The 13,447-nt window shown below is 36.9% G+C and overlaps 1 long non-coding RNA gene across 1 annotated transcript; it reads left to right on the top strand.

Moving 5' to 3' along the window:
* The first annotated feature begins 157 nt into the window (after positions 1-157).
* LOC112960898 lies at positions 158-11,472 on the top strand. The gene is made up of 3 exons (XR_003251882.1): positions 158-4,053; positions 7,590-7,791; positions 9,705-11,472. It is a non-coding gene; the product is annotated as an uncharacterized LOC112960898 (long non-coding RNA).
* The last annotated feature ends 1,975 nt before the right edge of the window (positions 11,473-13,447 follow it).

The following is a 13,447-nucleotide window of genomic DNA, read 5'->3' as shown; positions in this document are numbered from 1 at the left end:
CACCCGAGAGCCGCCTCCTCGCCCAAGTCCTTCCCAAGGCCCGTGCCGCGGTGCTCGGTGCCAGCCTGCCGTGGTTCACCGAGCCCCTGGCGGCTCCTGCCTGTGGCTTTTACTTCCCTGTTCTCCGCGCGGAATGTGTCCGGGCGTTCGGCCCTCCGCATTGAAGCGCGGGTGTGGAGTGGGATCAACTCTTTCTGAAGAAGGCAAAATTTTCCTGCCGATGGAAGGATGCGTGGATGAAGGCTGCAGCAGGAAAAGGGCAGATTTATGTCAAATTAGAATTAACATGGTTTTATATAGGTTTTTCTACTTTAATTTTTCCAGTTACATAATCACTAAGGGCAAAATCACTTATCCTGCTACCCTTTTTTTGTAACTTTTGCGACCCCAATACCTTTTCTGTAACTTTCTTGGCCTTAAAGTTCTCTTAAAGATTAGGTTTCATGTTGCATCCATTCTTTTTGTTTGTTTGATATGGTACAAGATGGAAGGGCTTTTTAATTATCTGTAGAGCTCTCAGTGATACTGATCCAAAGGCATCTCACTTTTCTGCAAATGATAGACCCCTTTTTACATTACTCTTTGGAATATGGTTTCTAAGAAACTAAATGATGATTTACAGAGGTTTTTGGTGTATCCTAATGTTAGCCTAATTTAATATCTCAGTGTCTGTGGACAGGGAACATTCTGGCAAAATTAACTCGTAGTTGATGTGTAGTATGAGGCCAGTTCTGCAACCCAATATTTGTTCATTATGCTATATTTCAATAGCAACTTTCTTATTAAAAATAAAAGATAGTGACTGAAGTTTTCTGCCTCCTTTGGGACTTCCCTTGGCAGTTACAGTCTAAGAACTGACAAAACTAAAATCTTTCTTTAGGAGATCTCACAAGATCATGGTGAAGGCTGCATGTCCCAGAAATTTCAATGCTACTTATAGATGGATATCCAATGGGTAGTATCCTCTTTATTTGTGTCCTTTAAATAGGATCCCTGTTACAAATTCTGAAAATAAAAGCATTTTGTAATGCATTGGGACCTCAAGTATCAGCAGCTTTAACAGAATACTCTAGAAGTGTAATCAAGTATGAAGTACACCTGTTAGGTAAGGTAAAAATTAAACCTGTACGGTCACAAATGAATTGTTGTTTGGTCTTAGCTAGTTAAATTTAAATTAGACCCATTGCTGTCAGTGTACAAAAAAGAGCTACTTTTGATTGTGTCTGTCAAATAAAAACAGTGATAAATCCATAAAAAACACATTCTATCATTAGCCTTAATATCACTGTTGAAACTATATTTCTGTCCTTTTATTTGTTCATTGTTGATATAAGTTAAAGGGAAACTTAGTTTTAGCCTAGGCCATCTGTACTCTTTGTAAAACTTGACCTGAATTCTGAACCAAAGCCACTTACCTTTTCTGTAAATCCAGTGCAGCCATGTGGAACTTCCAGTTCATTTTAAAAGTGAATTACATTAATTTATTGAATTACATAGTCAAGTCAGTACAATGTTCACAGTATTATTTAATTTTCATTATATTCAGTGTGTCTTAAGTTGTGCCTAAATTTTCAGTATGGTGCAGAATGTTATACTGGAAACTCAGAACTGCTGCATTGTTTTGTTCTAGTGAGTAGTCCAGATAATACTGACCTGCAAATGGAGTTACAGTGGTACAGTGAAGATTAGGAAGTACACCTTCACAAAATCTCTGTCAGTGTTACTGTGGAGTTTCTGCCAGTTTAGACCCTCCCTGGGACTGAAGTCATCCAGAGTTGGACTGGGCCCTCTCTGTTGCTGACTTTCAAAAAGACAAGGACACTATTTTCATTCACTTTTCGTTCACTTTTGTATTTCTTTTCTTTATTCTGTGTTCTTATCCCTGACCCAAACGTGTGTTGCCAAGGCTCTGGAGATAGAAAGAATATGAAAGGAGTAACCTTTCAAGACCCCATCAGGCAGTATATTTACAATTCTTGTCTATCACTTAAGGTGATATGACCACAAAGAGTATGTCCTTGAAAAGAACATAAGAATTGTAAGAAGGTAGGTTCACAGCTATACATTACTTGGAAAGAGTAGGAAGCCTGAACATGTATTTTAGCAGTGTTCCTGTTTAAATTTTTGGCCCCACCTCAGGAGTGTAATGTGCAGTCAGGCTCTTTATTATATTTGAGAGGGAGATCTGCCAATGTTTAGGAGCTGGTATAGTTATACAGGTAAACTTTTCTGTGGAGGTGCAGTGTGTGTTGGAAAACGAAGCTTTTCTGATGACGTATGGGAGAGCATAGAGCGATTCTGAACAAAATTAAGCTGACAAAAGCACTACCATGATAACTTAACTACATTCACACCAGAAAGATTTACTGATAAAGCTGTGTAAGCTAGGGAGTGTATTTTCTCATGCTTATCCTTACATCACTACGTCAGCAACGTTGTATAATGCAGACCAAAGTGTAAGGTGTGGTTTCAAGTGACTTATTGAAAGAGATAACAAGAATCTGTGTGTGTGTTTGTTTACTTCAATCAATAAGAAAAAAATAAACTGAATTGAAATGAGTCACTTCCATACTGAAGCATTACTTTCTGCACATATTTTTACTGCTTTATCTATCTGGTGGAAGTACTTCTGAATGTAGCCTTCCAAGGGTGGCTGATCAGTGTTTCTCTTTCATCAGTGTAAATGCTCTTCTACTTAACCATTATTGTACACCTTCTTTATTGTAAATATCATGGGAAAAGTAGCTCTTTAAGAGAAAACTGAAAAAAAGGAGTGAGGTTGCTGAGCAAACTAGCTCAAGAACAGCATTCTGTGCAAAAAGGAAAGGGTAGTAGAAACAGAGCCAATTATACTAGAGAAGACAATAATCTCAGAGGGTACAATACTTTGTGACAAAAGGACACAGGGGCAAGGCAAGATAAATGGAAAAAGTAGTCATGTAGAACCATAAATGAAAGAACAAAGGGATGTTATAAAAGAGGGATAGCCAATAGCTAGATTGAAAGAGGTTAGACATGGTCTGGTAAATCACATATTCACACCAGCTCTTTCTGTGCAGCGAAGAGGAAAAGTGTGCATGACATGCGAGTCAGGAGGAGCATATTAGTCCTACGGACAGAGAGAAAAAGTCAGTTCTCTGATGTAGTAGAGGGAGAAACAGCAAGATTTGAACAAAACCTGAATACTGATTGTGAATAAGAAAGTTGTTCCAAAAATGACAAGTAAATGCAAGTTTCAAAAAGTAAAAGGCAGTCTAGAAAAGAAATGAAGAGGTTTGGAGGCAAGGGTGATTTCAGCTTTGCTCCTAATTGGCTCGACCTGATGGCTGGACAGTTAGAAAGAGATTCATAAGACAGGTTGAAATCTAGGTTTGGCCCAAATTAGATTTTTTAGTATTTGAGGAGAGATGGAATCCTATTGCCAAAAGGTGGCTTTACATAAAAGGTGAGAGCAAAAGCATAATACTGGGAAGCCCTTTGATGTATTGATTTGTATGCCCCACATGAGCCCCACTGCAATGAACCAGGTGACAGGGTACAGATGAAATGGGACCCAGCTACTAGGAGTAAAGAGGTTGGAATGAGAATGGGAAGGAAAGAATGTGAAAGCTGAAAAGCATAGCGGGACAACTTTCTAAGGTGGCATTGTTCTAAGGGATGTTAGTCTGTAGCGTAGGCACCTAAGAGAAGAGTTTGTGATCTGATCATGGTGAGGATCTAATTACTGCAGCAGTCTAATTACTGCAGTAGATTATGGTCTATAGAGATACTTCTTGATGAGGTGCTGAGAGGAAAGCTGGCACCCAAGAAAAGTAGAAAAGTCAAAAGGAGAATACAACAAAAGGAATACTGAAAGCATAGCCAAAGATAAAGGAAAACAGAGAGTTATGAAGAACCTGATATTTTAGAAAGATCTGAGTAATGCTGCTTTTTGTGTTTTTAAGGAGGCTGAATTTCAAGTAGAAGCCCTCTCATGTAGCAAGAAATGGTCATTAAAGACTTCTGTTGAAGAGCAGAATTGGGTGTTCAGTAAGTCTTACAGTGAAAAAGAAGGTAAGTATATATGAGGAAAAAGACAGTTGATAAGATTTTTTTCCTCTTTATTATAAAGGAGGGTGCTAGGATATGTGTGTATAGTAAGAGGGAGTAGCCTGAATAAAAGAGGAAAGACAGGGAGAATGAATATGAAACAAGACATGGTACTTGGAGAAAGTCAGCATGAGCCCTTCAACTCTCTGTAGTAAGCAAGGATTTCAGGTGAAAAAACATAGATAACTTGATTTGGGGGATGAGCAAAAAAGACCAATCAGGAGGGAATGCTGAAAGGTAAAAGAAAGTGTAGAGAAAGAAAGCAGGGGAAGAACTGACATGAGAGAGCTAATGGCCAGGAGAAGTCATCACTGCAGAAAGACAGAAGTCATCATAGCATTTTGTAACTTTTTCTCTGCAAGTGACCTTCTCTGTTACAAGTGAATTGAACAGGATCTTGAGAAAGGGCAGACTTCCAGAAATACCCTTGCAGTGACAGTGCACCTGTATAGAATTATGCACACTCTATATTAAGTAACAGTGAAAGAAGAGTACTGAAACAGAAAGGAGCATAAATATATGCTGTTCTCTGGATAAATGTCTCTGTCCCTCATCTCTCCTTCTACATGAGTAATTGTTGGGGTAGGTTTAAAAATCTGTCATTCACTAAAATATTAGTAACAGTGTTCATGTTTACATTTAATGCATTTTTTTTAGGTGAAGATTGTTTCTTTTCATCTGTGTTACTTCACTTGTCTCAACTGCTAATATAATACTTTCTGTTGACTAGTAGCATCGAACAGCACACTGTGTTCCAGGGAAGCATTATCTCACTGACATTCCAGTATATGAAACTGCTCTTTCCTGCACTCCGATACAATATGCAGTAGAGACTTAAATGATTCAAGGGAGGGAGGATGCTTTATTAGTGGAAGTCTTGCGCAGAGGGAAGACAAGTTGGCAAATGTACTCCTTCCAACATTCTTCTGGTTCCCTGAAATCCACCTTATTATGCCTTCAGTACATAGAGTGAAAGTTTAAATATAGGATTGCAGTATAACAAAATTTCAAGCATAGTGAATTAAATCAATGCATTTTTGACTCTGAGCCATGATAGTCATCTTCTGTTCATTAGTGATAGAAGGTTGTTCTTTTTTATTATTATTATACAATTCAAATCAGTTTCAAAACTGCAAATTTACCTTGCTCTCAAAACAAGTTGCAGAGCTAAAACAAAATCATTGTACCATTAGCTGATTTTTCTTGAGGCTAAAAGATATTATCAGGTTCTTCAGAGAGCTTAAAAGGTGCTAGAAGACCTGCTTAATATTGTGGCTTAATTAGGAAATAGACAACAGCATTTCTGCAAGGTCAATGAGAGTAAGCAATATATTTGAACAGATAGAACCACTTTTTTCCACAGTCTTAAAAGAATAGAAAATTTGTCTATTAACATTTAAACCTAAAAACTGGATGTTAAATAGGGCAGAATTTAAAACATGGATGTCTGGAGTTTTTTCTACATCTATAAATGGGCATTTTTTTAAATCCCACCTGTGATTAATTGAAATACAAAACCAGATTTGGGCATGTAATATGACAGGGAGTATGGCTTTCAGCTCCCTTAGGTTTCTTTTAAAAACTTCAGTCTTACTTTGATAAATGGCCTCATTTTTTTTCTTTTCAAAATTCGTTGCAGTACATTCTTCTGAGGAAGTACCTGAAACAAAGCAAAGGTCTAGTTACTCTGAGACTCAAACAGCTGATTTAGGTGCTTTGGTTTAAGCTCTTGGTTTTGGCCATTTTGGTTCTAATGGACAACTTCCTCTCAAATTTCAGGAAATGTGCCAGGCATGGAGAGTTTTCTCATTATTTACTTTTTGGCTATCCTGTAGTTATTGTAACTGCTGATACAGACCTAGACTGGCCTGTGGTTTACAAAACCTATGATGAATTTGCATGTAGACTTTCTCCTTTGACCCTTCTTCAGTGTTGGAAACCTACAGTTTTTAAGTACTTTATAAAGTCATGTTTCTCCTCCTTGTATCTCAAGTCTTCCCATGTACTGAAGAGGAATGGAGACATGCTACCTACCACACAGAAATTTTTGTTTTGCTCTTCAGCAGATCTTTTCGCATGTTAGAATGTATAAACACTTTTGAAATTCCTTTTGTAGTTTCTCCTTGGACATCTATACCTAATTTAAATCTACCAGGGACTTCTCTTTTTATCTTCAAACCCAGCTTTTTTCATGCCTTTCATGTCTGTGTGTGAGATTAGTTCTTGTTGCTGTTCCCTGAGGACAGCAAAGCCTTTACTATGCTATTCAACCACATTTCTGTCTCAATTAATTTGTCGTTGATCCAATTGTATATTAAAAGGTAATTAAGTCTCTCTGTTTGCTTTTTAATCCATTTCTGGGTTTCTCTGTCTAACAGTTGAAATGTATGCTTTAACTGAAAACAGCCTTCTTCTCTCCTTTTTTTTAGTGTCCCACACACTTTCAGAACTGAAATCCTATTAAAATAATTTCTTGAGAAAATGATTAGTGGATGTAGTGTGTTCAAATAGTTTAGGGTGAATGATAAATACAGGGTAGTATACAGACTCACAGTTGGCCTTGCAGTCTGTTACAGAGTTATCATTTCCAAAAATATCTTCAGTATAGTTATTATTCAAGTGAATTATATCAATATCATGTTTTTTTTTGTTAAAAAGAATAAAATTTGTTACTTTAGAAGTATGTTTATGTTAGCTCTCCTTAATTGTTCCTTGTTCCTTGAATTTTTTATTGCTGTTTGTGTTTTGTTTATGTTTTTGTTTAAGAGCAATGTAAATAAGAGTGATGAGTGTAATGAACATAAGGCAGTAGGAGTTCTAGTAACAGGATCCTTCCAGCGTGTTTTTCAGTAGAAAAGAATGAGTGCTACTTCAGTTATATTGTTGGCCAAGTTACCCATTTTACTAGTAGAAGTATTGGAAAGGATTATGATTTATTAACAGAACAGTTGAGAGCTTGGTGAAAGAGACATAAGAGAAATTATAGTGCAAAGAAAATAACAGTAACATCAGAATATTTAGATGAAAAACATTATGAAATTTAGTGTAGACTTATTGGATAAAGTAACAAAGTAATTTATTATACATTTGTTTTTAAGTTTTGCTGTTCCTTATACAGGAGGATTAGCATACCATTAACACTCTGTTAATGAATTGGATTTACAAAGCACTCACTGGTTGAAGATGATAAATGTTTTTCCAAATTTAGATATTTTGCTGGAAGTGGAAGAAAATCAAGACCTGTATAATTTTGTACTTTCTGCTTGAAGTTCAATGTTGCTACTTTTTAGAAAGGAGTGGAGAAGAGTACTAATTTTTCTGCTAAGGGGAAAAAAGAAATCAGCTCAGGATAAAAAGTAAGAGCGGGAATGAAATGTTTCACTATGCATATGACTTTCTTGTGTAACACAACGTGCCCATCATGTTATAAAGTAATAAAAGAAAGATCAGCTTAGCTTCTAACCTTGAAATTTGCAATTTCACTTGAATTATCTTGACAGTTGTTTCCAGTCCGGCAATCTTAGTGCAAGAAATGAACTACGAATACTCATATAAGACCACCAGAGATTCCCTGAGTATTGAAGAGAGGATGATAGGGCAATCTCAGACAGCTTCTTAGAAGTCAAAATCATTCTAAAAAGAAAGCATTTAAAGAATTAATCTCTTACAGTGAAATCCTGAAGTACAATGGTAATAATTCTGGTATGTATAGTTATTAAAATAAGATTTCAAAAGTAACTGGAAGAAATATATATGTTATGTGTCATTTTTCGAAAACCTCTCTAATTCTGAAAATCAGCCATCAGCTGGAGAACAGGAACAATATTGAAATACTAATCAAGCTTGAAAACTTCTGTGTTTTCTTCCTTTTAGGTTTTGTTTTGAGAGAGGAAAGATTTGTAGAGGGAGGTGGCATCTTTTTTTGCATATCCTTTAAGAAAAAAAGTCAAGAATTTATTTTAAACTGGAAAAAATATCACATGACAAACACTTCATGTCACACCAATGAAATTTTTGTTCCCACATTAATAATAATGCTAGAATTATTAATATTACTAATATCAAGCTGATTCCAAACCAATTTTACTGTATGTGATAAATGAATTTCTAAAATCAATTTGTATGTAGCAGGCCTCTGGCTCAATTCTTAGATAATGCTGGCCAACATTCTTATTAATGCTCTAAAAATTCAAAATCACTGATGATATACATTTGTAGGTGGCAAAAATTTAGAGTGGTAAGTAATGATGATGCCACTCACTACGAAAGAAAGTAGCAGAGTCATAGCAAGATTTAATGGTTGGAAATTGATACTAGAAAAGGCCAAAGGGAAATGCCATCTAAAGGGTGAAGATAAGCAATTGCAGCATGCAGAAGGGGATGCAGCAACTTCTCCATAAGTTGAGTTCTTTAAATCAAGACAGGATGTCTTGCTGAAAGATATGCTGTAGTTCAGCTACATACAATTGATTGGGCTTGATAGGGGGTTTTACTGTGTGAAAATCTACATTCTTTGTGCAGAAAATCAGAGGAGATGATCATAACAGTTCCTCTGGCTACAAAACCTATGAACTGTTGTAAAGGCTGTTCCCTTCTGCATTTCTCATTATCATTCATCTCTCTTTTGGTTTTTATTACTCAAACTCTCTACAACAGAGAAATAGTTAATTACATTGTTTTATATATTATGTATATGTGCATATTAGATATAGATACTTGGTTTTATACAGAAATCAAACTGAAATATGGTTTTGTTGACGTATCATCAAGAACAGTGATTTTTTTTTTCTTTGTGGCAGGAGGAAATTTAATGGAACAAATTTATTTAAATTGCTGTGTCTAAAAATGAGTTTTTGTATGTTTGCGCACAGGAAGAAAGAGGTCCACCGCTACATGGTTTTTAGCCCATCTAAGATCTAAATTGCTGTCTGGAAATGGGCTATTGTGCTTTCACTGAGAGGTCAGGAGGCTAAGCTCCTGTAATACGCCTCACGTTAGGTGGAATGAATCTGGGCCTTTTCCTTAGGAAAACGTAATTTGGGTGCCCAGGCAGTTTCTTCATAGCTCTGAAATAATTAGCCAGTTGAAGTGTGAACATATGTGAGTAGTGAAGGAATAAATCACCACAGCAGCTGCTATATAAGTTCTTTATAGTATTCCAATTTTCTGTCTGTTACAGACTGCGCAATGCTAGAAAATGTCTACTTTATTTCAATGCTAATAGTTGGCAGTATGCACAAAACCAGTAAGATTAATGAGAAAACTATTGTGGTAAAGAAATAGCAGTCAGTTTCCATCTAGTACTTAGAAATGATGGATCTAGGATAAAACTGACTTCAGTAGGCTGTGGTTTAGGCCATGATGTTTTTCATACCACACTTGTCTTTAGTAGTTTCAATTGTTCAATAGCCTTTTAGTATCAAACTTTGTTTAGGAAAATCTGTTGTGTTTTATAACTCAGGATGAAGCTTGAAGCTTCTGTGCTTTTGTTTTCACGCATTTCAAAATGTAAAAGAAGTATTTGTATGAATAAATCCTTGCTTGCATTCAGTTTGTCCTTTCTAGAATATGAAGAATTGTTGGTCAGCATTGTGCATCCCTTTATTTCTTTTCAGGATGGCCAAGCATGTTTGGAGAGGACGGAGATGCCCTTGGCTCCACTAAAAACATTATATAATCATCTCAACAAGATATTGTAATGCCAAGAAAAGATCGATACATTGATGAGTAGCTGCTGGCTCAAAACCAAAACTACTTGGAACATTTTCCAAAGCATTTTCCATGGTGTGAAACTTAAGGGATCTGATTTGTCTCTCTGCATAGGGAACTGAATTGACTCATCAGTAAAAATGTGTTTGTCGACTTCAGCTAACAAGAAGCATTGCACTTTCTGCCCAGGTTAGGCTTCAGCCTTTCAATGATTTCAATAGTATACTCTGTTTGTGAAAGAAGTACTTCAGATACCAACAGTTAAATTCACTGGGGAAGGGAGGAAAGATTTTAGCCTTTCTCTTGCAGTTAACACTGGACAAGTCTAGCATTTAGACCTGTGTCATATGACTGCACATCCCTGGAAGCTCTGTACTGCACTGAGTGCAAGGACTTGCAGTCTCACAGGGGCTTGACTGCAAAAGTATATTGTGTCGATGCTCTAATCCTTCCATTCATTCCAGTAAGCTTCCATGCCAAATTTCAGTACTAGTGCTATCAGCTATGTTCGCCTCAGTATCTCCAGCTGTGACCAGCCAGGACAGCCACAGGCCTCTGGATCAATGTTTTGTGAAATGCATGAGAACTAGAGCTGACGTGCTCTCAGTTGAATAGATTTGTCTAAGAAACAAGCCTAAGAAAAGATTAGAGTTGTTCAGATTGCTAAAGCAACATTGCTGTGCATAATATCATAACTAGCCTACAATGATCAAGGATTATGCAACCAGTGAGTAAAATGGATTAAAACAAGAGCTGGTCAAACCATTTACTCCTTCTATCCTCCCCATGCAGTCAGAGATGGTTTTAGCAGAAAAGCTATTTGGAAGTCATGTAGCTTCTTATAAACAGCCTGTCATCTGATGGAAAAACACTGCATTGCTAAACATTGCAGCTTCATTTAACCCTGCTGTTGGCGCAAGTCTTAAGTAGCCGAATTTGAGAATTTAGATGTCCAAAAAAATTATTATTTTTGTGAAAGCTTTTTCATTTTTAATGGAAGAGGAAAATAACGACTCCAATAACCTTATAAAAATAAGAAAAAGGGAGGGCTCACTCTCTTTCAATGATATACAGATGTGCTTATCTCTTTTGATTTTAATTGTCTGTTTATACTGTAGTTGGTAAGACTCAGTACTTAGTGCAGTTTTGAACTGTTTTAATAAAGAGAAGTTGCTCATTGGTGATATCATAGGAAACAGATATTTGCCTTGACAGGAGGCAAGCTTAGTAATATCAATCACTTAACACTTCTATCATACTTCTTTAGGTCAAATTTGTCAAAAATGCTCCCCAGTTTTTCTCCTGAGTTCTGGGTTGCTCAAAATCTGGAAGAATTCATGTCCATACTAGCTTAATTTAACAGCTAGACACTGCAAATCGGGTACCACTCTTGAAATATTGGTTAAAACATTTGGACTGTAAAAGCTTCAGAGCAATTGGCAAAAATGTTGCTTCATCTAATTTTCTTCATATCTAAACAATGCAAAACCTGCTTTTAATCTGTAAATGATGGTGTTCTCAACATCTGGAATGCAACAGCAACCTGGCTGTTCACTTCACCTTAAAAGAATTACTCAGTGTTTGTTTGCTATTTCATTTCTTTCCACAATTAAGTCATATGATCTTTTCCTTTGGCTGAAGAAACAGGCAAACAACTTTGTCAGTGCTGTTGTGAAAAGCCTTTCATAGTATCCATCTGCTCCTTGAACTTAGTGGAATTGTTCATCTCTTTCATACCAAGGAAACAGGATCAGTATCTGAGACATCTTTTACAAGACTAGGAGTCCTGGAAAAATGAGCTAGCAGTATGCATCTTTAGTGCTCTGCAATGTTTAACCTACTACACACCCTTTCTTTCCACTAGCCCTGCTGCCACCTGCTCATTTAAATTGCATTGCCATAGATTTTTCTCTACCAGGTACTCCTCAGTATCACACATGTACAATGCCTGGGAGAAAGGGAAACTAGGTAGGGTTTCATGCTGCTCTGAAGAACACTACATTTTATAAACCCTTTTCATACAGATGTCCTGGTTTCTAAGGATCAAAGCCACTCTTTGTCTGAAACATTCTGAGAACTTTCACAGCAGCCACTAGAATAGTCTTCTGTGCTTTTGAGAGTTGATTGGGCTTCATTACTTGGCCTTTTTGTGTTATAATTAGTCTACTTCATTTATTCTTTATTATGCAATGAAGTGAAGCCCTTATTATAGCATCACTTTTTATGTAAGTGGTGCTCACTATCATTTTCTTAGTGGTCAATGTTTTTTGTCCTCTAACCAGCCAAAAAAACCCATTCTGGTTATTGTCCTTAAAAAAAGTATCATCAAAGCCCAGTGACTCTAGTTTTCTGTATATGATTTTTCCTTTTGGAATGAAGGGCATAGATCAGGAGAGTTCCACTTGTAGAGGAGGACACAGGGCCTTCCTCATCACCAGTATTTTTATCCAATACACTAAACAGGGTTTTGCAGATACTCTTAATGCCTCTTCAAGAAAAAAGAGCCCCTGAGGTTGCTATTATTAGCTCATTATGAGATTATAATGAAAGGTCTCCCTGGAGTCTGCCAGCAAGACAGCTGTTAGAGTAGATGAGTTGGTACTGCTCAGCGCTGTCATGTTTTGGTAATCTCATTCTTGAAGATTAACCTTTGCAGCATGTCCAGGCATCAGTCATCTGAGGAGCAAAGAGTTCTGCCATGATGTTTGAACTTGACTTTTTTTGTGTGTCAGCATGACCACTGAACAGTTACTGTGAACCTGAATTCTTGGAACCTACCTACTTTGATAGTAGCAAAGATAGTAGTATTAGGAGGCACAGTCTGTTTTTAAAGTTACTGCAACATTGAACTACGTTAGGATTATCACTGAAAAGTGATAATCTGGGAAAGGAGAAAAATGGCCCTTCATGAAGTTTGAAAAATACATCCTACTCTGCTCCACACTCAGAAGTGTAGCCCTTATGTGTAAGTGGATGATTAGAGGGGGGATTTCTGCTCGAGACAAGTGTGGAAATTTCTGCATGCTTGTTTACCTATTTTTTAAGATTTTTTGTCAATTCATATCTTCCCTATATTTGCTTTCTGGAAATTTAACAACAAAATACTGACTTAAAAAGGATTCATCCTAATCCCAGTGCTATGATAGTTGGACCCATACAAACCCATACAACAGCTGCTTGAGTGGCAGTAGTAAAAACTGTGCCAACTATATTCAGCTGTTTACTTTTGAGATATGCAGTGCTGCAGGGATATTGGCAGATGGCCTCCAGTATTTGAAATCTGAGGAAATTCCCACTGGGCCTGAAACCAAAACACTTTTTTGCAACCATTTGGTGGGCTTTTACTTCTGCGGTGTTTTAAAAGGCTTAGGGTTTGCAGTCTCTCACTGCTCAGGAATCCAGCTGAGATGCTTCACAAAGTGCTGTTCAGTTTTGCTCGCTTGTAAACACAATTCAGCCACTCCCAGCTGTGTTCTGCCCACTTACAGCATTGATTAATTTCTTCCCAAGACTTCAATATAAAAGTAATCTGCATTGAGTGATGTGCAGCACTTCAGTTCCTTTTTGGTACATTTTTTAATATCAAGGTGCTTAATTCTTTCTTTTTTCTTTAGAATTTTCCCATTTTTACAAGTGGGCTGAAAACAGG

The sequence above is a fragment of the Apteryx rowi genome, unplaced genomic scaffold, assembly GCF_003343035.1.
Source record: "Apteryx rowi isolate R43461 unplaced genomic scaffold, aptRow1 scaffold_1238, whole genome shotgun sequence".
Classification (NCBI taxonomy): domain Eukaryota; kingdom Metazoa; phylum Chordata; class Aves; order Apterygiformes; family Apterygidae; genus Apteryx; species Apteryx rowi.
Note: the sequence above shows the minus strand (reverse complement) of the source record. Positions and strands in the feature narration are given on the sequence as shown.